Source organism: Macrobrachium rosenbergii, chromosome 12, assembly GCF_040412425.1.
Source record: "Macrobrachium rosenbergii isolate ZJJX-2024 chromosome 12, ASM4041242v1, whole genome shotgun sequence".
Classification (NCBI taxonomy): domain Eukaryota; kingdom Metazoa; phylum Arthropoda; class Malacostraca; order Decapoda; family Palaemonidae; genus Macrobrachium; species Macrobrachium rosenbergii.
The window spans coordinates 102,744,153-102,771,565 of record NC_089752.1 but is presented as its reverse complement, the minus strand read 5'-3'; the positions used below and the strand labels follow the sequence as shown (position 1 = coordinate 102,771,565).

General features: G+C 41.3%; 1 long non-coding RNA gene across 4 annotated transcripts in view; it reads left to right on the top strand.

The window, feature by feature from the left end:
* LOC136843802 (uncharacterized) overlaps nucleotides 1–25,439 on the top strand; it is a 57,106-nt gene extending 31,667 nt beyond the window's left edge. For all 4 annotated transcript variants that reach the window (XR_010854680.1, XR_010854681.1, XR_010854679.1 and 1 more), the window contains exons 3-4: nucleotides 4,829–4,913; nucleotides 24,048–25,439. This is a non-coding gene — a long non-coding RNA (uncharacterized lncRNA). The remainder of the gene's footprint in view (nucleotides 1–4,828; nucleotides 4,914–24,047) is intronic.
* The last annotated feature ends 1,974 nt before the right edge of the window (nucleotides 25,440–27,413 follow it).

The following is a 27,413-nucleotide window of genomic DNA, read 5'->3' as shown; positions in this document are numbered from 1 at the left end:
GATGCTGGATTTATTAAAAGCTATATGGGAAGAGGAAGAAATGCCAAGGGACTGTGAGGAGAGTCTAATGGTATATATATACAAGCAAAAGGGAGATGACATGAAGTGTGGTAACTACAGAGGAATTAAACTAACAGAGGATGGATTGAAACTTTTAGAGTGGATACTGGATGAGAGATTAAGAGAAATTGTAAAGATCGGGAAACAGCAGTATAGATTTATGAGAGGAAGAGGGACGGTGGATGCCATCTTCATAGTAATACAGCTACAGGAAAAGAGGCTAGAGGGAAACCAGGAGCTTTGTTGTGCATTTATAGACCTGGAGAAAGCATACGATAGAATCCCAAGAGAAGTGATGTTTTGGTGTTTGAGGAAGAGGAAAGGCCCAGAAAAGTTGGTCAGGCTGGTCGAGATGATATATCAGAGAATGAGCACAAAAGTAATAACAGCAGTTGGGGAAACAGAAAACTTTGAAGTTAGTGTTGGATTACACCAGGGGTCAGCATTAAGCCCATTTTTGTTTGTGCGGGTCATGGATGTGTTGAGTAAATAGATCAGGAATGAAGTGCTGTGGGAGTTGTTGTACACTGATGATCTGGTGATTACTGCTGAAGATGAGGAGGCCCCACAGAGAAGGGTTGGGGAGTGGCAGGAGTCTTTAGAGAGGGGTGGCTCAAGGGTGAATGTGAATAAAACAGAGGTTTTAGTGAACAGTAGGGAAGATAGAGACAATAGTAATACAAGAAAGAAGAGGCTTGATTATAAAATAGGTGGAAAAGTTTAAATACTTAGGATCTGCTTTAAACCAAGAGAGAGGATGTGAGGCTGAAGTGGACAGTAGGATAAAAGTGGCGTGGGGCAAGTGGAGAGATGTAGCTGGGGTTGTATGTGATAAGAAAATGTCAGTGAAGCTAAAAGTCAAGATCTATAGAACAGTGATAAGACCAGTGTTAATGTATTGCTCAGAGACATGGGCTCTAAGAAGAAAAGAGGAAGTAAAGCTTGAGGGAACAGAGATGAGAATGCTGAGGTGGATTATGGGAATATTGCTGCTTGAGAGATTGGAAAATTATGAAATAAGAAGAAGAGCAGGCTTAGTAAGATAACAGAATTTATAAGAGAGTCACGATTGAGATGGTATGGGCATGTGTTAAGGTTGGATGACGAGGAGGGAGTGAAGAGGGCTTGGGAAGAACCTGTTAGAGGAAGAAGATCGAGAGGGAGACAGAGAATTAGTTGGCGAGACAAAGTGAAGGAAGATATTGAGAGAGAGGAGGTTTGGTGGAGGATGATGCCTTTGATAGAAGGCAGTGGAGAAGGCACATCAGGCAACCAACCCCTTAACGTAGGGATAACGGTGGGAAAGAAGGAGTATTATAAGGAATTATGTTGGATGTTAGAAAGATAAGAAGAAAATAAAATTTAGATTCAAGCAGAGTTCAAAATTTAGTTTTTTTTTTTTACCTTTCTGGCTTTTAAAGTAATTTATAATACTGCATGATTTAAAAAAATACATTTAATATAGAAAATGGGAAATATAAAAAAGGGTATTCATCACAGACTGAGTTAAATTGGGAAGATAGAAATAAGTAAGAATATTTTAAGAGTATGAACAAATAGTCTCTTAACTGTAAGAAGAATACTACGTGGTAGTTAAACATGACTAGTTAATCACGAGAATACTCTAGATAGTCAGGGAAGGGGTTCTTCCTCATGTTCTTTGCAAAAATTTTTACTAGCAGAATTGGTACATAGAGCAAAATTTGAATGTAAACACCAACAAAAATTGTGCACTACAAATTAAAATCCAACTTACAAACAAATCAAGATACAAACGGCCTTCGGAACGTAACTCGTTCATAAGTAGGGTAGTGTCTGTATAGGCTCTTTGTTACTTAACAGACTTGTTACTTATCAGAAAGCCAGACCCCAGGAATCTGTTAAGTTGAGGCGCTACTTTTGAAAGTCCTGGATTTGTTGATTATGAATTCACAATATTTCACAAAAAGTTTGCAGGCAGAGCTAAATGAAGCTTTGTAGAGGATTGGGTTGAAGCTGGTGTAGCAGTTGTAGGTCGTGGTGACGGACAAGCTCAGTCACCGGGGTCAGGTTCTGGGAACAGAGCAGTCAGTGCATCAAGAAGTGGCAGAATGCTTTCTCATTTGTGGGGAAGGCCATCAATAGACCTGTTTGTAAAGAGGGACAACAAAAAACCAGAGGTATTGTGTTCAGTTGTTCCAGATTCCTGGGCCATGGCGGAGGATGCCCTTCAACACCCTTGGGACAATGTGGACCTTTATGCCTTTCCCCCTATTGCCTCATCCATCAGGTCATCAACAGAATGATGATTTGCCAGAAGCGCAGGATGACCCTTGTAGCTCCCATGTGGCCTCATGAAAATGGTACCCCTATCTTTTAGCCCTACTGACAGAAGCACCGAGAGAGATCACTGACAGAAGCACTGAGAGAGATCCCTCCTTGGACAACCTTCTGTGTCAACTGCACATTGAGAGATTTCACCAGTCAGTAGGGTCCCTGTCTCTTCACAGTTGGAGACTATCAAGTATCTCCTGCGAGTGAGAGGCTTTTTTAGCAGAGCAGCAACAGAAATGTCAGGTTACCTAAGGAGGTCTTATACAGCCGTGTACCAGGGAAAGTGGGCTGTAACTGTGATTGGTGTCATCAACAGGGTCTCTCTCCGGTTGGAACCACTATTCAACAAGTAGTAGACTTCCTCATTTTCCTCTGTAGGGAGAAACTTCTTTCAGCATCAGCAATCAAGGGATACAGGGCTGCCCTAGGTTTGGCTCTATGTATGAAAGATGTTAACTTTTCTTCATGGGAGGTTTCTATGGTGAAGAGTTTTGAACAGTCCTGTTCTCCGAGAGATCTTGAACCTCCTAATTGGGACATAACACTGGTACTTAACAGTCTCACACGCAGTCCATACGAACCCCTGAGAGCTTCTTCAGACAGGAATTTAACTCTCAAGCTCATTCTGCTTATTCAAATCCAGAAGCCAATTCACTGCATGTAAGGGCACATGATGTTAGGGGTCTAGGCCCTTCCATCGCATTCAAAAAGAACCTGTCAGTTCAAAGGATCTTAAAGGCTGCTACGTGGCTGCACCAAACCACCTTCACATCCTTCTATCTGCAGACATTGCTCACAGGTCCTTGGACACTTTTTCCTTGGGTCCAGTGGTGGCTGCTCAACAAGTTATGTAACTCATCCAGTGCCTCTAGCAGGACAGTTTGTATCTTTCCTAAGATGTTGGTATTGAAAGTGAGAGTGAGTGGTTTGACTGGTCTTCTTCCTCTCTCTCTTTTTTCTTCTCCACTGGCAGGCAGTGGAGAGAAATTATCCTCATATGCTGGAACTGGTCAGATACAGGTGAGTATAGAGCTCCTTTCCATGTTTTACGTGATTGTGCATACATGGGGAGAGAGGAAATGACAACAAACAAGGCTGGCGGCCAATGTGGTTTTGTTTTCTCCAACAGTTGAATTCTTTATTCCACTATAAGACACAGTGTAACAGGAATCCCACATTGTCTCTTAACCCAGATGTCTGGCTGGTAAGTAACCTTTTACTTTACAGTTCAGAGGCATATGACTCCTTCTTATGTCCCTCTTTGGCCAGGAAATGAACTCAGGTGAGCTGAACTGCCAATTATTTCTGACGCTTCTCTGTCCTTCCTCTAAGAGTAAGTCTCCCTTATGTTAAGAGCAAAGTTGTTATGTCTGTGAACAAATGACAGATTTTTAAATCAATCTGTATTTTTCATAACTAACAAACCTGCATTCTTAACATATACTGTTCACCTCAAGCCAACCCCTCATATTTTACCTGGGCTAGCCTAGGTAGGGAGGCTATCTTCTTGAGACAAGCCCCCTTTTGTTTCAGTCAGTAGACTGATGTACAGCCTTGACTCCAAAAGCATGCTAACCCATGGAGGACAGTGTCAGTCTGATTTGCTGGTTTTTTCACTTCAGGTCTCAGGTAACCCAGGTAGCTTGTCGTTGGCCCCATGCCGAGTAGTATCCCAATGTGCTTGCATGGAGAATGAGGACATAGTACCTTGGCCAGAGGGAACTGGGAACTGCAGTCTCACCCTTCAGTTTACTACGGTCACTTTGTACTGCATTTTTGAATGGTAGCACCTAAACTTAACAGACACTTTCAGGAGACATCAGCTGAGAGCAGGAATGAAATTGTTCCTTGCCCAAATATTTGGAGATCAAAAGATTCCACAACACAGTAGGCAAACTATTCCATATATTAATTGTAGCCAGGATAAAAACTCTTAGCAAACTGAGTTGTATTGGACTTGATGCTAGAAAACAACACTGTTTGCAGCAGCAGCCTGCCTACAGTGTGTTATTTAATACTACCATATACTTTTCATTCGATCCTTATTGTCTCGGTACTTTGTTGTCCATCTTCTCTTATATTCTCTTATTTTCATTCAAGAACAAGTCTTTTGGGACATGGTAGTATCATTAAACTCATTTATAATGAAAACAGTATTGTAATAAAGACTTTTCATGTCAGAGAGGTCTAGAGGACAGGCATCAGTAAGTTCCTATCATGTTTGATTTGTTACTGTTTTATTTATATCGTAATAGATAACGACCATTTTACATTTACACCCTTAAGCAGAAATTTATCCTTATGTTAATATTAGTGTTTATGTCATGATGAAACTATCTTTTTTAAATTATTCATATCATTAATGGTTCTGTAAAGCTTGACTAATGGAGTGGAGAAGAGTTTTGTAGTTTTAAATGAATAGGTTTTTCTTTAATAGCCTTTTATCTCATTTCAGAATCGTCATGAAACTGTGAGAACAAAACAACTTATGCACCCAGACTAGTGCAAAATTGGAGGATATGTTGTTTTGACAAAAAATGGTGAGAAAGCATTTTTAAATTTGCTCTCAGTGGTAAGGTATTAAAACATGCAACTTTTGTTTATGAAATTGTTCAGAGAATTGACAATAACCATACTCACTTGCTTGGTTCTTACATCTCTGTACAGTACTTTCTTCGTGTAGGGGGTTAGTACTGTCAGCATATCTCAGTGTGGCGTACTGTAGGCATTACTAAAGGTTGCCTTCTTACAACCAGACCTGCTGTATCATTCTGCTCTGTGCTGTTTCCAACCTAGTGTGTATAGATTCAACCCCCATAGGAGGTTAGTGCCATCAGTGCACCTAACGCATGCACTGTAGGCATTACTGAAGGTTCTTTGCAGTGTCCCTTCAGCCCCTACCAGCAGCCCCTTTCATTCCTTTTACTGTATATCCGTTCATATTCTCTTCATTCCATCTTGCTTTCCACCTTCTCTTTACAATTGTTTTTATATTAACTTACCAGGTAATTACATTGCTGTTAGTTTCACTCGCTCGGAAGCTAAAATTTTGAAATTCGCGGTTGTGCTATTTTGTTTTGGGTAGGTGACTTGCCCTGCCCACTTTCGGGGAAAGAGAGGAACAACTTTGCAAAAGAGCTTCAGTTTGTTTCTGCTGGCTGATGGCTGTACACCAGTTATTAGCAGCAGCTTTGTTTTGGAATTCGTTACTTTCCGATTGTCCTTTTCATCAGTTGGTGAAGTATTTTGCATTGGTAGCCATGCGGCACACTTAGATAGTGTTAGGTTTCGTTTTGAAACAATAATTACTGAATTTATGACTTTTTTCCTGATTGTGACTTTTAGTTGACTTGTTTTCTTTGTGATGTCAGACTCAAGTTCAACTAGCTTTAGGTACTGCAGCAAAGGCTGCAATACTTGTTAGACTAAAGAATCCTACGATCCACATACAATTTGCACAGACTGTAGGGGGCAGGTATGTTCGGTTGATTTGAGATGAGCGTTCAGACGGGAATAGTAAGAAGTGGAAAACTTTGAAGTCACATTTGAATAAACTGGCTAGGGACAAAAAGAGGGAGGTGACTGCTTGACAGATTATTAAGTCTTTAGCTAGCCAGGAATCTCCTAATTGTAATGTTAATGTTAATGTCGATGTTGATGTTCCTGTGATTTTTGTGAATCCCATTTGCAGTTCTCCATCTGTTCCACCCTCCCCTTTACCTGGCTCTCTTGCTTCCAAACCCAACCTCATTGCCAGCCTCGAGTTGAAGATTGATAAAAGATTTGAATTAATAGTGGAATCCATTGCCCAATTAGCATCTTCAGTGAAAGTCCTAATAGACAAAAAGAGTGATTCAGAGTGCCCTGTAGTGCCTAGTGCTAGTGAAGTGTTAGTGGAGGGGGTGGCTGCTTGTCCCGCTGATTCTCTTAGGCAAAGGTCAGTGGCATACTCCCCTAAACCTGGGAGGAGTCAAACTGTTGCCGAATCCCAGGTTGCAGCCAAGTGCCACTGGAAAGGCATATCTTTGGATGTACATCATCTTTAGTCAAGTTCAGAGGAGTCTAGTCCTAGACACCAATGGCGCTTTGTGGATGAATCATGTCCTCTGAAAAGACGTGCAGTGGATGTGTCATATTCTCCTCCAGTGCCTTATAAGAAATTCAAGGAGCCTGTGCGTAGCCCTCGTATGTCCTGTAGTCATTGGGACAGTCCGGGGTGTTTTACTTCAGTGCCCCTTTGGTGGAGAGTCAGAGTTCGGTTCCCAAATGCTCCGCTTCTCGTAAGCGCTCCCCATCTTCCAAGGTGTCTTCTTCCGAGGTCCCTCTGGTGCCAGAGCTCCTTGCAGTTCCTGAAGTTTCCTTGGGGGTCGAGCGCCCGGTATTGCCCAAGTGCCCAAGAATGTCAAAGCGCTCATTAGCGCCTGATTGTCCTTCAGTGCCCGAGCACCCGTCTTCTCTTGAGCTCCAAAGAGAGCCTGAGTGCCCCTTGATGTTGATGTGGTGCCCGAATGTCCAGTGGTTACAGTTTGCCCATTGGCGCTGTTGGCCTCTCTTCAGCTAGTTTCTGCTGTTGGCCTCTCAGCTCTGTCTTCTTTGTTTGCGGCTCCAGCAATTCAGCGCCCAGCCGACTCCTCTCCAGGCTAATCCTGCTGCTAGTTCTCAGGTGCCCGCAGCTGTGGACCCTATTCAAAGTCAGCTTGACAGTATTTTAAGCCTACTCAAGAAGACTCCATTGGCTCCTGAACCACCAGACTTGTCTTTGTCTCCAGTATCCTCTAACGAGGAGGATGATGTACTAGTTCAGGATGCTTGGCCATTGGCTTATGCATCTTTATTGAAGTATCTCCTTTTTACCTTTCCGAGTTTCTTTTCTCTAGCAGCCCCGTCTTTGCCTGCTTCTGCTTTTTCAATGGAATCTCAGCCTACTGAATCTGCAAAGTTGCCAAAGTTTGTGCTTTCTTTCTCGGTGAAGAAAGCTTTGAGTGAAGTTGGTGGATGGCTAGCGGAGAAGAGGGATCAAGGAAGAGCCATCTTCAGTTATCCTCCTTCCAGGTTATCTAAGAGGAGATATTTGTCTTATGCCACGAGGAAAGCTCCTTCCCTGGGAGTTTCTGCCTCCTCCCAGGGGGACTTCTCCCCGGTTGAGAGATTTATTTCTGGTGATAGAAAGATCTGCATTTTCTTCAGTGAAGATTATGTTCAATTGGTTCTCAGAGTTAGTTCAATCTTTCAAAAACTTGTTCAAAGTGGTTTAAAAGTTTTGAGCTTCCTTGACTGGGCTGTGGGCACTCTGGCCTGTAACATCCAGGACTGTTCAGTTGTGCCTAAAGGTATTACTACTATGGACTGGCTAGGGGTCCTATCATGTATCGACAAGGGCAGGGATGGCTCCCAAGTTGGCTTCCCTTTATACAATGGGAGTAAAAAAAAAAAAAAAAAAAAAAAAAGAGGGAACTGTGGTGTTCTTACACCTCTAAGGGAGTTACTCCCTTGCAGAAGTCAGCACTCCTGTTTTCCCCTCTGGACCATCACCATTTGTTCCCACAGACCACAGTACTGGGGATACCATTGGATCTCCAAAAGAAGAGCACCCAGGATCTTTTGACCCAGTCCTCTAGGCGGCCTAGAGTGCTTATTTTAGACCCCGATCTAGTGTCCGTTTTGCTTCATGTGCCATCAAAAAGTCCTCAGCCAGACTCCTTCTCTTCTGGGAGAAATGGAGAGAGAAAGGGACAGAACATTGGATCATAAATGCCCTGAGGGAGTGTTACACCATCCCTTTCAGGGAAAAGCCTCCTTTGGTCAGCATGCCAGTAGTATTGACAGCCTACTCCGTAGGCTCAAAGAGGTTTTTAGCCCTCCTAGAGGAAGTTTCGTCCCCCCTCAGGAAGGGGGCGATAGAGTTAGTTGAGGATGTGAACTCCCTAGGGTTCTACAACCGACTCCTTGTGGTTCCCAAGGTGTCAGGAGGCTGGAGGCCTGTCCTGGATGTCAGCACCCTGAATGTCTTCGCCCAGAAGACAAAGTTCAGGATGGAGACAAACTGAACTGTCTTGTCATCCATTTGCTAGGGAGATTGGGATATGCAGGATGCATACAGTGGATTCGCGGGGACAAACTAGGTCAAGTGTCTTGCTTAAAACCATCTAAAATTTGCCCATTTTGATAGCTTAAACCAAGAAAAACCCTGTAAAAATCCATACCCAAGTATTTTAATAGTTTTATCACAAAAAGTGCATTTATTCATGAAAATATGAAAATACAGTAATTAGTAAATATTTCTCAGTGAAAATACTGCGAATGGGCGATCTTCCGCCTATCCATGTTCCCAGAGAAACTCGTGAGTCCATGAACCATGAGAAGAATACAGGGTGTTTCTCTTCCATCTTCCTATACATCCAGATTCAAGGAAGTATCTCAGGTTTGTATATGAGAACAGAGTGTTCCAGTTTTGTGCTCTGTGCTTCGGTCTCTCAATGGCTCCACAAGTTTTTACCAGAGTTCTTGCTCCCCTTGCAAAATGGCTCCATCTGATGGGAATCAAGATCTCCCTCTACCTAGATGATTGGGTCCTTTGGGTTCGGGTTGAGAGAGAAAAGTGTTTGAAGGACCTTTGGAGGACCCTTCTCCTGGCTCAGGATCTGGACTTAATGATCAACATGCAGAAATCCCAGCTAACTCCTTCTCAACAGATTCTTTATTTAGGGATGATGATAGACTCTCGGAAGTTTTGGGTTTCTCCATCTCCGAAGAGAGTGGAGTCCTGTCTGAGGACAGTGAACAGGTTTCTTTCTCTCAAAAACTGCACTGCCAACAAATGGCTGAGTCTTCTGGGAATGTTATGATCCATAGAGCAGTTGGTTCCCTTAGGCAGACTACATATGAGACTGCTACACAGTTTTTGTCGAAGGATCAGCTGGGACACATTCGTTTTTCCAGTGACTCCTGAGATAAAAAAGAGACCTGTTTTGGTGGAGTTTCAAAGGGAGGCTGTCGGAAGGAAGGTCTCTCCTTCCTCTGAGCCCCAAGTTAGACTTCTACTCAGATGCGTCGGATCTAGGTTGGGGAGCTCTTCTAGGCGCAAGGAAGTCTCTGGGACATGATCCCTGAAGCAGAGAAACTGGCATATAAATGTCAAAGATCTGAAAGCAATTCATCTAGGACTGCAGTTCTTCAAGATGGAAGTGATCAGCAAGACAGTGGCAGTCCACTCAGACAGCATGGCTGGCCTGTCTTACATCAAGAATCAGTGGGGAATGCACTCATTCTCCCTTTACGAAACAGCAAGAGACCTTCTTTGGGCAAACCAAAATCCCACCAAACTTCTGACACGTTTCATTCAGGGGAAACTAAATGTTCTGGCGGACGAATTGAACTGCCAGTAGCAGGTTCTACCCACAGAGTGGACCCTAGATCCTCTGGTCTGCTTAGATCTACAGGCAGTCCCAGGTTATCGGCGGGGTTCCGTTTCTGAGGGTGTGATGATAACCAAAAATCGCCACTAATCGAAAATCGGCGATTTTTGGAGGTTTTTCGGGGCTTATCGGCACCGAAAAGTGCCGATTTTCGGTTATTGGAGCCTCTGTTAGGTATGTATTGGCACCAATACCCAATTATCGGCGCCAATAAGTGGAAATCGGCGATTTTGGCGCTGAAAATAGCCGATTTTCGTTGCTAGACAAGCCCCATAAAACCAGATCGCCGTTAACCAGGCCCGCTGTTAACCAGGCCCACTGTTAATCAGGGACTGCCTATGGAAGTTGTGGGTGAGACCAATCCTAGATCATCTCGCTGCCTCCAGAAACCATTGTCTCCTGTTGTTTTGTTTGCCAGTCCCAGATCCATAGCCATGGGCAACAGATGCTATGCTACAGGACTGGTTGAACAAAGACTTCTATGACTTCCTGCCTCTCAATATGGTGAGGCAAGTAATAAACAAATTTTGGACTCTTCAAAATGTATTGATGATTTGGCCATCAAAGGAGTGGTTACTAACCTCCTCGACCTACTGGCAGATTTTCCAAGACTGCTACCTTAAAAACCTCATCTACTTGGACAGCCTAACTTCAGGTGGTTCCATCAGGGATTGTCTAATCTGGCCCTGACAGGATACAAACTGTCAGGAAGCTCCTTAGAAAGAAGGGGTTTTCAAAGGTCAGTTCGGAAGCTGTTGTCAAGTGTAGATGGCAGTCCTCCGATAGAGTATATCAGGCTAAGTGGGCAATATTTTGAGCCTGGTGCAGAAGGCATGGTATCTCATCTACTCAGACATCTGTAGCAGAAATAGCAGATTTTCTGCAACATTTGAAAACCTCTAGGAGCCTGTCTACTTCCACAATCAGAGGTTGTAGGTCCATGTTAAGCTCTGTCTTGTGACACAGGGGAAGTAGATTTTTTTTATTAATGCCATAACTTACAAAGATTTACTCCATGCCAGAGGTTACATTTTGATATTTTTTTAAAGATTTTTTATTAAATCTTTTGACACCACAAAACAGAAAGAGGTAGCAGTAGTCCCATGGAACTTAGATGTAGTTCTTAAATGGTTGTCTGGCCCTCAATTTGAGCCCATGCACTCAATTTCACTAAGGAACTTATGTAGGAAGACCCTTTTCTTAGTAGCCTTGGTGACAGGAAAACAAGTAAGTGAAATTCATGCAGTGGATAAGAGAGTTGGCTTCTCCCAAGGGAATCCTGTCTGCTTTTTTTCCCTGGGGTTTTTAGCCAAAAATGAGACATTCTTTTACCATTAAAACTCTGTCAGAAACATTAGGTCCAGATGAAGAGGAGAGAGCTCTGTGTCCTATGAGGGCTCTAAAATTGTACCTACACAGAACAAAGGGAGTACGTGGATCTTCAAGTGCCCTATGGTGTTTGGTCAAGAACCCCTCACATCCACTGTCAAAGAATGCCCCTGGCATTCTTCCTCAGAGACCTCATCTCGGAAGCTCATTCTTTGATCTGGGATGATGCTTTTCCCTGTTGTAAAGTGAGAGATCATGAGATAAGGACTGTCGCCACTTCATTGGCATTCAAATGTAATTTATCTCTTTCATCCATATTACAGGCAACTTTTTGGAATTCCATGTCGGTGTTTGCATCCCATTTTTTAAAGGAAATAGAGACAGTATATGATAATTGCAGTATATTGGGTCCATTTCAGTGGCTGGCATGGTGTTGGGGGAAGAGGCATAGGAAGCATTCCTTCATTCCATTTTTTCTCTTCGGCTTGACATAAGGGTGTTGAGTTTTTAGGGGAGCCTGGGTGTACTATGTACTTGGAGTACCCTCCAGTTCTTTTATGGTTGGGTGGTGGTTTTTACTCTTTTTGTAGTGTGGGTGACAATGTCTTTTCTGGTTGTATATTGTGTACTGCGCCCAGGGCAGGGGCAGCATGTTCTTTGGTAGCAATTGGAATTGCCCTTTGCTGCAAAGTACCCACTGAAATAATAGGCGATCCATGGCTATACCGCAACTCCACTATACGATAAGATGAACGCCAACCAGAGGCAGTATCTTCCTGCAGCAGCTCCCTTATCAGGTAAGGAAACAACAAGCATTGTATCAATGCTAGCAACTTTTTCTGTTTTCAAATTCATTACCATTCCTAATGTTTTGGGGTAGATATGTCCATGCATCCGACCTCCTGTCAGTGGGGGAATCAGCAATGTAATTACTTGGTAAGTTACTTATATAAAAATGACATTTTTATATGATAAAATAAAGTTTTATACATATACTTACCAAGTAATTACATGATTGGAGCCCGCCCTCTCCCCTCACATGAATACAAGGGCTTAAACAAATTGAAGCTCTTTTGCTAAGTTGTTCATCTCTTTCCCCAAAGAGGGCAGGGCAAGTCACCAAACCCAAAACAAAATAGTGCAACCCACGAATTTAAAAATTTTAGCTGCCGAATGCGCAGTAGAACCCCGGTCCTCGACCGTACCAGAACTCGACATAATCGGATTTCCACGCGAAATGTCGGGTAAATTTTGCATCTGAGCTCGAACAACAAACCGGAATCTGACCCGATGAATCATATGATTTTGTAAAATAAAAAAGTGTTTCGGTCAGCTGCCGCTAATTGGCGTTGTTGGTGGCATTCTTCCCACGCGTATTTAAAAGTGTTTAAAGCCCACACACGCTGCTGCTGTTGTTTGGAGAAGTACACGCTTGTACAGGTACATCACAATTTTTTTGGCTTCTGCATTGAATTTTCATCCAATCATGGGTCCCAATATGTTAGGGTATCATAATATTTATTGAAAGATGTTTTACAGTGATTTTGTACACTATCCCAGTATACTCTATATGAAATTTACCAAAAATACTGAATGTAAACAATGTTTATGTAATTAGTACTGTGATATGCCACCAGGATGGTGCTTTGGTTTGTTTACATCCGCTCATGCCACAAGCTGCCGAGCACCAACGTAACTTAGGAAATTTTTCTTAATTTTATGATAACAGACATACTGTAATTCGGCTTATAAATAACTGTATTATTAATTTACTGTAATAATCAGGCTTGTTTTTCAATGTTATTATTATTAACAACAGTTTTTGTGTGTACCCATTACAGTACATTCTGGTAGTGCCTTATACCTACCTAGCCTAGCCTATGGCGCTCGGTCTACCATCGGTAATAAGGCCGCATTGGTCATAGGCCAACTTTTTTGATAAATTATACATTTAAAAATGTAAAAGGTGCTTCTGATACGGTAAGTTATTTAACACTGAACGTATTTAATTGTAATTTTTGTAATGTTTTGTATAAAAAGGCAGGGTTGGGGTAATGACTGGTGGTCAGGAATGGATTAATCCATTTTCATTTATTTCTTACCAGAGAAATTGATTCAGAATTCGACTAAATCGAATTTCGACGCTTCTTCTGGAACAGATTAGTGTCGAGGACCAGGGCTTTATTGGATATATAAAACTTTATTTTATCATGCAAATAGTGCAACTGTGAGGTTTTCCTCCTGTTACACCTTGAAAACCATTTTACTCTAAAGTTCTCTTTCAGTGCTGAATGACTTAATAGGTCCCAGCACTTGGCCTTTGGCCTAAAAAGTTGATTCCATTCCATTCCAGCAGGTTCTCTCTCCCACCCTCTTCTGGTTCTATTCACAGGTCTGGCAATCTCCATCACTGTATACGATAATCCACCCTCCTCCATGTGTTTAATATGCATTGCTCTTATGCTGCCTTGTAGTATTGTGAAATTTTAAATAAATTGTCATTTCATTTAAGTAACTTACCAAGTAATTACTACATAGCTATAGTTTCTAACTCGCACGACAGTCTTTTAAAAATCACGGTAGCGCTTCAATTGTTTTCTTGTAGGATGACTAGCCCTGTCCAATATCGGGGAACAGTAGAAACAACCAAGCTGAAGAGCTTGATTCATTTCTGCTGGCTCTCGACTAAACATCGGGTGTATGCAGGAGCCTTTTCATTGGTTTTTGGTTGATTCTTTCCAGGAATTCGGTGATGTATTATCACTTTTGCATAGCCTTCAAGCTTGTTAGCTTTTAGTTCAGGTTTTCTAGCTTTTTTGCTTAGATGTCTGACTCTAGCTCTTCCAGTATTTGCTACTGTAGCAAAGGGTGTAAGACTAGGCTTACGAAATCGTCCTTTGATTCTCATATTATTTGTTCTAAATGTAGGGGGCAAGTGTGTAATGAGAAAACATGTGATGAATGTAAGGACTGGGATGAAAAGAAATGGAAGGTTTAAAATCTCACCTGGATAAACTTGAAAGGGATAGAAAGAGAAAGGCAGCCTCTATAGCCGAAAGTAGGCCTTACTTAGCCCACCTACTCCCAAGCTTGGCTCCCATGCTTCTGACCCCGATCCCACTGCCAGTCTCGAGTCCAGGTTCAATCAAAAGATCAAGTTTGTTGTGGACACAGTGGCAGAGTTAGGGGTGTCTTTTCAGGCCCTTATAGCCAAAGTGCATCAAGATAAAGTGCATAGTGACAGTGTTGTGCAAGTAGAGGAGGCGGCTGCTTGTCCCGCCAGTTCTCCTAGAAGAAGGCCCCTGTCTTACTCCCCTGAACCTGGGAGAAGACATGCTGGAGATCCAAGGGAGGCTGGTGGGGTTTGCCCAGGGGTAGTCACCCCCTCAGACGAGCCTGTTGCACGCACCCAGGCTTCGACAGACGGCTGCTGGAAAGGCTTGTCCGTGGATGTGCACCAGTTATCGTCCGATTCCGAGGATTACAGCCCTGACAGGAGGCACCGATGGTGCTTCCTAGATTTGTCTCGTGCACTGGAGAGGCACGCAGACGATGTGGACCACTTTTCTCCGCTGCCCAGTAAGCAGTTTAAGGAGCCAAATCACAGCCCCCAACCTTCCTGTAGCGCATGGGACAGTTCAGAGTATTTTTCTCTTGAGTGTTCTTCTGTTGAATGCCAGTATTTGGCTCCCAAGTGCCCAACAACTCACAGGCGCCCATTATCTTCATCCAGGTGCCCATCTACTCATGAGTGCCTGATGCCATCTCCCGAGCGCCTGTCGCCAGCTCCTGAGTGCCCAGCGCCAGCTCCCAAGTGTTCAGTGCCAGTTGCCAAGTGCCTGGCGCCTGCCACTGAGCACCTGGCACCAACTCTTCAGCTTCAGTTGCCAGCTACTGGACATCTTGCACTCTCTGTAGTTCAAGACAGTCTGTCCTTGGCACCCATCAAATGGCAGCTTGCTGATATTACGGGCTTATTTCAGAAAGCTCCTATTGTAGCCAAGATGACTAAGGGTTTGTCCCTGTCTCTGGTCTCCTCTGGTGAAGAGGAGTTAGGCCAAGAGCCTGCCTATCTTTTGGCATATGCAGCTCTTCTCCGTTATTTCCTGACGAGCTTTCCATCCTTTTTTGCTCCTGCTGCCCCGGTCTCACCTGCATTGACCTTCCTGATGAGGAGCCAACCAGATGTCAGTGCCTGGTTCCCCAAGCTGGTTCTTTCCTCCTCTTCAAGGAAAGCTCTCAAAGAGGTTGGAGACTGGCTCTCTGCTAAGAGAGAACAAGGTAAGGTCTCCTTCGCCTTTCCGCCCTCTCTGTTGACACGTAGGAGAGACCTTTCTTACATTATTGGAGAAGCTCCTTCTTTGGGAGTTGCTGCCTCCTCCCAAGGAGACTTCTCTTGTCTCATCGATTCTTCATGTCATTCAGCCTTCTCGTTGGCAAAAATGTTTTCGTCAGCCGAGCTTAATCACCTCATCAAGAACATTTTCAAGGCATTCAAAGTGTTCAGCTTTCTAGATTGGACAGTTGGAGCCCTTGCCAAGAAGATTGAGGACTGTTCAGACTTGGTAGGAGACCTCTTCAGACTGGCTTGGAGTTCTGTCCAGCGCAGACAAAGCCATCAGAGGTGGCTCCCTGGAACTTGTGGCTCTTTTCTCACTGGGGGTCCTTAAGAAAAGAGAGTTATGGTGTTCTTTCACAACCACCTTAACCCAAAAGTCAACTCTCCTTTTTTCTCCTCTGGATCACCATCACCTTATTCCTCAAGGCACTGTTAAGATCACTTCGGATCTACAGAAGAAATCTACACAGGACCTTCTTGCCCAGTCCTCCAAACAGCCTAATGAGTCATCCACATTTGTCTCCAAGACAGTCCCACTGCTCCAACAGCAGCCTTTTCGTGGGAGTAAGCAGAAGTTCCAACACAGGTCCTGCTCTAATGTACATTTCTCAGCCAGAGCAGTCAAGAGGATCTCTGTTAAGTTTTTCCTTCCAAGAAGTGAAGATACAATCCTTCATGCACCAGTAGGAGCCAGACTTCTCCATTTTTGGAAGAAGTGGCATATCAAAGGGGCAGAACAGTGGATTGTCAAGGTCCTAAAGGAGGGCTACTCCATCCCAATCAGGGAGAAACCCCCTTTAGTCACCTCGCCCATTGTACTGATGGCATACTTGAAAGCTTTGGAGAAGTATTCGGCCTTTTCAGAGGAGGTCTCATCCCTCCTTCTAAAGAGAGCTGTAGAGGAAGTCGAGGATTTCAGCACAGAAGGTTTTTACAACCATCTGTTTTTAGTCCCCAAGTCATCGGGGGGATGGAGACCTGTCCTCGATGTCAGTGCCCTGAATTTCTTCGCCCAGAAGGCTAAGTTCAAGATGGAGACAAACCAGTCAGTCCTGTCATCCATTCACCAGGGTGATTGGATGATTACCCTCAACATGCAGGACACATAATTCCATGTCCCCATCCATCTGGACTCCAGGAAGTTGTTGGTACCAAACAACAAACAAAGCAAAGGCAGATGGTTTCAAGTGAAAATGTGTTAGGCTGTTCAGACTAAATTTTCGTTAATATTAATTTATTCTATAACTAACTAACAACTATTAAATGGAATTTTTGGCCCTTTTACAACACTTTTTAGATCACAAAATTAGAACAATAGTACTCAAATGTATATGTACTCACAAAATGCAAAATGCAAACTGTGAAACTTTTTACCAAGACAAACTGCCACATACATACTCAATCACACATCAGCTTTCTACAACAATTAATGATTAGGGACTAAACACAATCAATGAAATTTGCATATCAAAAGAATTACTCTCTACCTGCAATTCAATATAAGAGAGTAGCATAGCAATGTATACAAAATAGATTAGACAGGTCATGTAGGCATATATACTTAGTATTTACAGTACTTGTCCTTTCAACCTTAGGGTCCTTAATCCAAACAAGAGAACATATGTCTGTATAATATATCCTTTACTTTATCAATCATGAAGCTAGTCCCAAATGTTGCTGTGGCCTTATTAATTACTTTCTTAATATCACATTTCACGGATCTTACCAGGAATATCTCCGATGGAAGTCACCCTTGGTTTTTATCACTGAAGGGAAATTTATAAGCTGGTAAGTGGATTGTCACAGTCGCGGCAGCAGTACCAATCCATTTATCACTTTTAAATTCCCCTTCAGTGATAATTCATTTCCATCGGAGATATTCACCTGAGGTGTGTTATTTGATGTTTGTCTAAATGACACATTTTTAAGTTATATGGTTTTATATAAATTCATAGTTGATTTTGTTTATGTATATTTATATATATATATATATTTTTTTTACAACATTAGGGCTACATTATTAATCAAAAAAAAGACAAAAAATTTTGCTTATCAATAGCAATATCTCTTTAAGATATAGTCCACCACAAAAATAACTATCAACCAGATACATGGGAAAAATGCATTTCTGGAGGGCTTATACACAGCAGAACAAATCAATGGAATAAAAACATCATTTTGACAAAGTGAAAAATCTATTTCTGAATGGAGGGGTTTTGTGTGTCACCATGAGTGGTGAAATAACCCATTCAGCACTTATTTCTAGGTAAGGTTCCGTGTTTTTTGCTCAGATACCAGAGAAAAGCTAAATGTAAAGCTGAGGTTACTACCCAGTATTTCAGAGCGAGCTCCAAGAAATGGATTACCTAGAAATAAGTGCTGAATGGTACAGGGTGAGATTGTCAGAAACAATCACGGGACCCTGCCCTATAAACACTTCCCAATGTCAAAAGTCCCAAATGTAGGATGTGCTCGACAAAAGCCCATGCACTGAAACTTTTTACAAAGGACTGTACACAAGGCAACATCAGACAACAATTCCATGATTAGGGACACAATCCACCCCACTCAGAATGATGTTTACCATGGGAGTAGAGAATGTATAAAAACAGATTAGACAGGGTCACTTAGTATTTACAGTACTTGTCCTTTGACCTTAGGGTCCTCCAAACCAGAAACAGATTTTTCCTTTGTCAAAATACAAATGTTTTTTTTCGTACCTGGGAATATCTCCGATGGTGTCAGCTGAAGGTGAAATAATAACAGAGAAATAAACATCATTCTTATGCTATTAAAGACTTAAATAGAGACGTTGAAAACAAGGAGAATTCTACTTCCTGAACATTAGTAAGGTGATAAAAATTTCTAAATTCATGTAATGAAAATAATGTAAGTATATATATATTTTTTTTTTTTTCCTTCTAAGATCATGAGCTTTCTAATTGAACCTGAATAGGCTTGTATTAAGAAAATACTTTCTGCCTAATGGGCATGCAGACACAATGACAGTATAATATGTACACATTATTTTACCTTGCCCTTTACATCAGGGACTTTAATCCAAATCATATAACATATACCTTTGGTATTAATTTTCCCTTGCACCAACACCAATACTGCTGGCTATGAAACAAAGCTCAGACCTTATTTAATGACAGTTTGTCCAAAAGATAAATAAAACACTCAAGTCCGTATGAGATCCACCAACAATGTGCAAACAGAAGACACTGAATTAGTACTGTAGTTCATAAACAATTGCACCCTTATACTTCCACAAGCACAGAAATATTTCCTCGATGACGTGAGCCAGGTTGGGAGATCCACATTGTAGGTTTGGTAGTAATTTTAAAGACTAGAAAATAAGACTACTCCATTCATGGTTTTCAGAGGAAATATTCAAATTCACCCAGCCGACAGAAAATTACCCCTGTAACAGACCAAGAAAAACCAAAGTAAAAAAAAAAAAAAAAAATCATTAGAGGTAAAAAAAATATTCATACCAATTAGTTTCAAAAATACGAATCAGTCTCTCTTTATACAAAACACTATTTCAACACAACCCATTACTCTTTCTTTTGTTTATCAAACCCATTACATTCCCCCATACTAAAGAAGTAAACTTCTTTTCCCTTATCGTACTGAAAAAACAACTACCACAACATGCCTCAGGTTCATCTTCCAAGACAGAGTGTTTAAGTTTTGGCTCTGTGCTTTCAGCCTCTCTATAGCTCCTCAAGTTTTCGCCCGAGTTCTTGCCCCTCTTGGCAAATGGCTTTATCTTCTCAGCATAAACATCTGCCTTTATGTGGATGACTGGCTTCTCCAATCCCCTTCAAAGAGGTGCACAGAGTACTTACAGAAGACCCTTCTCTTAGCTTGAGAACTGGACATACTCATCAGTCTACAAAAGTCACAGCTGACCTACTTAAGAGATCCTCTACTTGGGGATGATGATCAACTCTTGGAGTTTTCACGCTTTTCCATCCCCCCAGAGAGTCGACTCCTGCCTTCAGATGGTCCACAATTTTCTCTCTCCCCTCTCTTGCTCAGCCAATCAATGGACAAGCCTTCAGGGGACTCTTGCTTCCATCGAGCAATTTGTCAAGTTGGGCAGACTCCTTGTGAGAGTTCTGCAATTCTTTCTCAAAGCCAGCTGGGACAGAAGAACACAACTGGACTGCTTAGTGTTTCCCATCATCCTAGAGATCAAAGCAGACCTGTTTTGGTGGCTGTTCGATGGAAGACTTTCGGGAGGAAAGTCTCTGCTTCCTTTGAACCCTGACCTAGACTTTTACTCAGATGCCTCAGATCTAGATTGGGGAGCCCTTCTAGGGAACCTGGAAGTTTCCGGGACATGGTCCCTGTAGCAGAGGAACCTCCACCACAATGTCAAGGAGTTGAAGGTAATCCACTTAGCCCTCCAGTCCTTCTTGATCATGACCTTCAACAAAACAGCGGTAGTCCATTCAGACAACACCACTGCTCTGTCTTACATTTGGAAACAAAGCAGAACTCACTTCTCCCTCTGCAAGGTGACAAAGGATCTCCTTCTTTGGGCAGATCAGAATCAAGTAACCTTGTCACTTGATTCATACAAGGGAAGTTGAATGTGTTGGCAGATGAATTGAGCTGTCTCACAGAATAGACCTGTGGAAGTTACGGGGTAGACCTACCTTGGGCTTGTTTGCCAGCTCGAGGAATCATCGCCTTCCTCTCTTCTGTTCTCCAGCCCCAGACCCTCTGGCATGGATGATGGACACCATGCTTCAGAACTGGTCAGACCTAGACCTTTACGCATTCCCGCCCTTCAGCACGGTCAGAGAAGTGTTAAACAAGTTCCAGTCTCATCATAACGTGACAATGATTCTAGTAGCCCCATTCTGGCCTCTGAAAGATTGGTTCCCAGACCCTCTATGGTTGTTAGTAGACTTCCCTAGGCTCCTGCCCCAAAGACCGTGTCTACTCAGACAGCCTCACTTCAGGAGATACTACCAAGGATTGTCTGCTCTTGCTCTAACAGGCCTCAGACTGTCAGGAAACTCATCAGAGCAATGGGATTTTCAAGACCAGATGCAGAGACAATTGCAAGATGTAGATGTCAGTCTTCTGGTAATGTTTACCAAACCAAGTGGACAGTTCCATAGATGGTGTAGCAGACACAATGTCTCTTCTTCTGAGACATCTTTGACTTAGATTGCAGATTTTCTTCTTTATCTGAGGTCCCCTAGGGCAAGGTTCCCTTATTGATATTATAAAATGTAAAGGTCTACAGTATACTTGTTTAAGGAGGTTTCTTACTTTCTTACTGTACAAAAAAGCAACCAATACTGAACACTGAAGTATTACTGTACAAAAAAGCAACCAATACTGAACACTGAAGTATCTGATACAATGTTATTTTTCTTTATGACAACACTAGGTCTCATATTGGAAACATATTCATGGTATCCTCTGTTTCCCAGCCTTCCACCACTCTGCTAATCGTACGAGTAGGGTGCAAAGCTTACAGGTTTGATTTTGTTGCCGTTTTCTATACTTTACTCCATAATGCAAAACAAATCTATGGTATGCTTATATTATATTTTCTTTTAAAATTAGTTTAAATGCTTGAAATATATTTATAAGTTAAGTAGATGCTATTTGTAATTATTTAATGTAACTTCTTCAGTCAGAAGTGTTTTTTAATACTAAATATTTAGATAGCAACTTTTGTCTTTTATTTAATCTTTCAAATTGGGTAACCAATAGTGATAGTACTAGTTTACCTCTGTCGATTGTGATATTTCCTGTGTTTGTATTTTGTATTTGCAAAATGGATCGCTGGGTAATTCGGAAAGTGGATGTAAAAGAAACTTAAGTAAATTAAGAGACTGAAGAAGTTGATGATAGTGTAGTTACAGCACCGTGTCAAATATGAAAAGGAGCGTTGTTGATCAAGCAGCAGTGGTCAGTCACAGCCAAAATGGCAAAAGTACCTAGAAGATTTTATTCAGTATGGTTTTTTATGCCATGTTGTTAATGACATTCATCATCTTCAATGTGTTATATGTTTGGAAGTGTTGGCTAATGAGAGCTCAAAGCCTGCAAAAATGAAAAGACACCTGCCATGCAAACACTAGTCATTTACAAATAAACCAGTAGATTTTTCCGACGCAAGAAAATGTAGTTACAAGGACAAAAACAAGTGATAAAAAAAAAATGTTGCACTACCTATCAAAGTTCAGATGGCATCATATGAGGTTGCATATCCAATTGCTCAGAAAAAAAGCCACACAAAGGGGAAGAGCTTATTAAACCCACTGCATTGCTAATGTGACGACCTATTCATGAGAAAAGATGGCTCATGAACTTGAATCCATACCCCTGTCAAACAATACGGTTGGTAGGCAAATTCATGGCATTGCAAGTGACATACTGAGTCAGCTGATGGAGAGAGAGTGAAGAATGTAAATTATGCTTTACAATAAGGTGAATCAACTGACATTTCTAGTTCTTCTCAGTTACTTTGCATTTATAAGATATACAGTAAACCCCCCGTATTCGCGTTCTCACAATTCGCGGACTCACATATTCATGGATTTCTCTTTGGAACATATCTACCCATTATTTGTGGAAAATTCGCCCATTCACAGTATTTTTCACTGAGAAATATTCACCAAATACTGTATTTTCATCTCATTTTCATGACTAAATGCACTTTTTGTGATAAAACTATTAAAATACTCAGGTAATGCTCGAGTTACGATAATTCACCTTACGATAATTCGATTTTGCAATGGGGTAAACAATTAATACTGATATGACATTATTATTTATAAAATATTTTTAAATTTCACATGGGCACAGGCAGCAGCAGAATCAGGCAGTGAGAGAGACCAAATTACAATAGACAACTTTTCCTCCGTCTCTTTACCTCATCTTCTAGTTAAAAAAGTAAAAGAGAATGATAAAAGTATTGTTAGTAACGTTATACTCTTGCGTAAATGCGTACAGCCATAAACAACTGACCAAGAAACTGTTGGTTGCAACCGACCAAGAAACTGTTGTTTTGCTTATAACCGAATTGGATAACAACTTGATTGTAATTAAAATGGGGAAGAAAGTATTTTAATCAAAACTACTGGGCATGGAAAAACACATTACTGGTTTTTTACGCTGATAAACGATAAATACATAAAGTGAAATAATACAAGTGAAAATAGCTAACGAAATCTTGAATTTTTTTTTACACAAAACAAACGCCCCCAAACGGCCATCGTCATCTACTAACGAAAATAATAGATAAATTAATTTCACAACAAGACGTATTTTAGCTATATTTTGACTTAAAAACGCTTCCTTTAACGAAAAATAACCTTGGTCCATATAAATAAAGTATCTAGAGATACATCTACGCTAACACTAGAAACAAGAAAAGTGCTCTGAACTGAATAAAACATGGGAAATAAACGCTGTGTACACATTTCCAAACCAAAACGTTGATCGCTATGATCGCAATTTATATTACAAAAGCAATATAAGAATATATACACTATTATTGGATACAGTGAATTAAGGCATAACATTTTAAAAGATGCATATTCGTTGACGTTTGTATAATACGATATGTGAATATAGAGTACAGTATAATGAAGGCTATGCTACCGTATATGTATACAATGTACCATAGTGTTGGCTAAGCTAATTCTTGTTATGTTATTCAATTTCTCTTTGCACTGAATTATCATAAGTCACTTTGCATGAACCTCCAGAATTAGCTGATATTAATAATTACTATACCATGTATGTATAGAGTATACTTTATAGTGCAGGCTAGGCTACCGTACTGTATACAGTATGTATACTGTACATGGTACCGAATACCCTAGTGTAGGCTAGGCTATGTTTGAGATACGTTTTGGTATTTCTTACATTTCCTCTAACAAACGATGGTTTTTTTGGAACCTAACCCCGTCGTAAGTAGGATAATACCTGTATAAGCATTTTTAGTTTGTTTTGTGTCTGTTTGAACTATCAAAATAGGCAGTTCTAAGTGTTTTTAGAAGGGTTCTAAGTATTTGTGGGTTTTAGCTATTCTCACAGGGGGTACGCAAGAATATGTAATAAAGAATCTCTTGTAAACAAATTATTATCAAAGGGTACATCCCAGTGAGTACTTGAGGCACACAGATTTACTGTATGGGTTTTATAAGAATATGTAATAAAGAATCAAGAATATTTAATAAAGAATCGCTTGTAAACAAATTATTATCAAAGGGTACACCATTATTTCAGTGCGTACTTGAGGCATACAGCAGAATTTAACATTCACGTGACAAATTACACGACATCAAAGTTATGTCCGTCAGAGTGGAGAATCTTGTGAGACACATGACAGAATAAGCAAAGCAGTTCCAATGAACTGTTGGTTTACAGACACTTATGTTTGGACAACTAGTCATCTGGATGAAGACTTGGCAATCAGAGTGTCTGTGGAAGTCATGACAGCAATTTGGGCTCAGCATGATTGATGGGTTTACTATGAACAATACATCAAAAGCTCCAGTTTTATGTAAAGTTTTCTAATAACCTTTTGCCTTCTCATATTTCAGACTTTCCATAATTGAACAACGTCATCAGTTTGCAGTGCCAAGGTTTCAGAAGTGAATGTGCGTCCAGCGATGAATTCAAGTGCAACTTCCCATGATGTGATGAACTGATTGAAGTTTAGATTATTCTCCGTTATTGTAAAATTTCATCAAATAGAAAATGTAATACAGTATTCTTATTATTAGATTTGTGTGTCTGCAAAAAGAGAAAATGGAGAAAATAATAAGAAATACTATAAAGCAATGTGAAAAAAGTTGGTATATACATAAATAAACAAATATTAAAGGACCAAAGGCTAAAATGAGCATCTTGGTATATCCATTGAAAAGTGATACTGAGGATCCAGTATCAATGTGTCTCATCAAGAACGAAAATGTAAGTTTAGCAAGCACTGGTGCCCCAGCCTGCAATACCTCTCTCTCTATGGAAACATTGATGGAAATGAAGACAGAAATGAAAACTGAAGTGGAGGTGTGTTACGAGTCCGATAGTGACATGAAACATCTTTCTGAGGATTTTATGTCAGCAATCAGAGACAAAGATGGCTCGCTGTCTGTCAGAAAAGAAGTCAACAAGGAGAAGCCCTTTTTGTGTAGGGAATGTGGAAAAGCGTTTTTCCGGAGGAGCATACTGCAACTACATTTCCGGATGCATAACAGAGAGAGGCCTTACACATGCAATGACTGTGGGAAGTCGTTCTCCCAGAAATCGCACCTGGAGATACACATGGGGGAAAAGCCGTTCCCCTGCAGTGAGTGTGGGAAGGCATTCTCCGTGAAAATTGAGCTCAAAGAACACATGAAGACCCACACTGGGGAGGGACCATACACTTGTGACGATTGTGGGAAGGAATTCTCCACAAAGGGCAACTTCAAACAGCATGTGAAACTTCACACGGGAGAAAAGCCGTACATATGTGATGACTGTGGAAAGTCGTTTTTCAGGAAGTCGCATCTGAAGAGCCACATGAGGATCCATCTTGGGGAGAAGCCATTTGCCTGCAAAGAGTGCGGGAAAGCGTTTTCTTGGAGGAGTGGCCTGAAACAACATTTCCGGATCCACACAGGCGAGAAGCCATTTGCCTGCAGGGACTGTGGGAAGGCATTCTCCCAGACTTCACATCTCAAGGTCCACATGACGATTCACATGGGGGAGAGGCCATGAGCTTGTAACGAATGCAGGAAGTTGTTCTCCAGGAAGGAGAAACTCGAGCAGCACATGAGTAGTCATTAAAGTCACTGACTGATTGTGAGCTGTTGTCTGATGACTCGATGATTCATTGACCAGAGTAACTGACTCTGTACAATCCATTTTACTTGTTTTGTAATTAACATTGTGACTCTGACCTCTTTAGGCTATTTAGTTATTGAATACACTGTTTACAACTCAATAAATTGTTTTACTATGTATTTAAGTAACCCATCCAATATAGCAAATTTTTAAAGTAATTTGTACCTTTCCTAACATACAAACCTGAAGGTCTTTACATACGATTTAGTAGGCGGATGCGAGCTGGAACAGCTGTCAACTTTCAAACAAGGTCATTAACTACCAATGGTAGGGGGAGGCCCCCCAGCTCGTCAGTCTGCACTCCACTTTGCCTTTTGGCCCAGGTACCAGAATGAGGGGTGGCTGAAGTAAATGTAAAGACCTTCAGGTTTGTATGTTAGGAAAAATACAAATCACTTTAAAATCTACTGTTTGTTCCTACACAAATACAAATATGTGCACCCAAACCATCTATGCAAGATGAAGAACAGGATGCCCTCTTCATGTGGTCACCTGTAAACTCGTCTGTCCAGCATGTGATGGCTCGCTACTACCTGTCTCTTTGTTTAAAGAGAGAGGCAGGTAAAAGAGAGAAGGGAGACTACCAGTCACTCACACCCCTTCTTTCCCACTTACCGAACACCTTAGGCGAGATGCACATTCCATAATGGAGCCGGGTGAACCACACTTGTTGGGCAGCCACCATAAGATCCGAGAAAAAGCGTGTCCAAAGACTTATGGGCTGCCCATATGTTCTGAAGATAATACGAGATAAATGTGGTCTGTTGTGACTAAAAACGGGCACCAAGAAAAAGCGTGTCCAAAGACATAAGGGAAAGTCCTGAAGGTAATACGAGATAAATGTGGTCTGTTGCGACCAAATATGGGCACCAAGAAAAAGCATGTCCACAGACTTTTGGGCAAGTCCTGAAGATAATACAAGATAAATATGGTCTGCTGCAACCACATACCTGCCCGTATCACCTGCTGAACCAACAAGTTCTTCTGGAATGCGAGGAACGGGGTGTTGCCCCTAACTTCATGATCTCTCGCCTGGACCAAACTCCTGTTTTCCTCATCAGATGAAGGATAAGCCCCTTGCTGTCTCACAAAACTGGCAAGAGGATGTGATCTTGGACACCACTTCCATGGCCAAGTTGGTACTAACGAAGAGGCACTGACACTCAGGCCTGAGATGCCGAGTTCCCTAAAGGTAGTAACGCAGCACTGTAATCAGACTAAGTAGTGTCTCATTCTGATCATACTCACAAAGTCCTTCCGGAGGGGACTGAAACAGACTTGAAGACGTCTCTCCGCTTCCCTGCCCAACTGCTGTTTGCTTTCTTTTTTATGTTTTTTGTTGAAATATTTTTGTGTGATTGTTGTTTGTTATATATATATATACTTATACAAACAACTCAATCACTTCAGTGCTTCTGAAGAAGAAACCGCAGAGTTTGAGGTTGATTCTCATTTATTATTGTATGTCACACCATGACATGAGTGTAAATAAAACAACCTAATTGACTTTTATTTTCAGGTGTGGTGGAGGCTGAGGGACTTAGACAGTTATGTATAACCCTCTAGGTCTCTTGGGAGAGCTAAGTGTCTTTTTGAACTTTATGATCACTTGTGGGCTATGAGGGGGGCCTGCTGGTATCTGCTCTGACCATACCTGGGACAACTTACTGGCCATAGTGTCTGCTAACTGTAGGACTGCTCATGCTTCGTTGGTAATCCTTTGTTGAACGTATCTACCCATTATTCGCGGAAAATTCGCCCATTTGTGGTATTTTTCACTGAGAAATATTCACTAATTACTGTATTTTCATATAATTTTCATGACTAAATGCACTTTTTGTGATAAAACTATTAAAATACTCAGGTATAAGCATTTTTAGAGGGTTTTTTTGTTTAAACTATCAAAATAGTCAGTTCTAAGTGTTTTTAGAGGGATTTTAAGTATTCTTGTGGATTTTAGGTATTTGCTGATACAGTAAAACCCTTCTAAAATCACTTAGAACTGACTATTTTGATATTTTAAACACAAAAAAAAACCTCTAAAAATGCTTATACCCACTGGCCCCAGTAGCCCACCT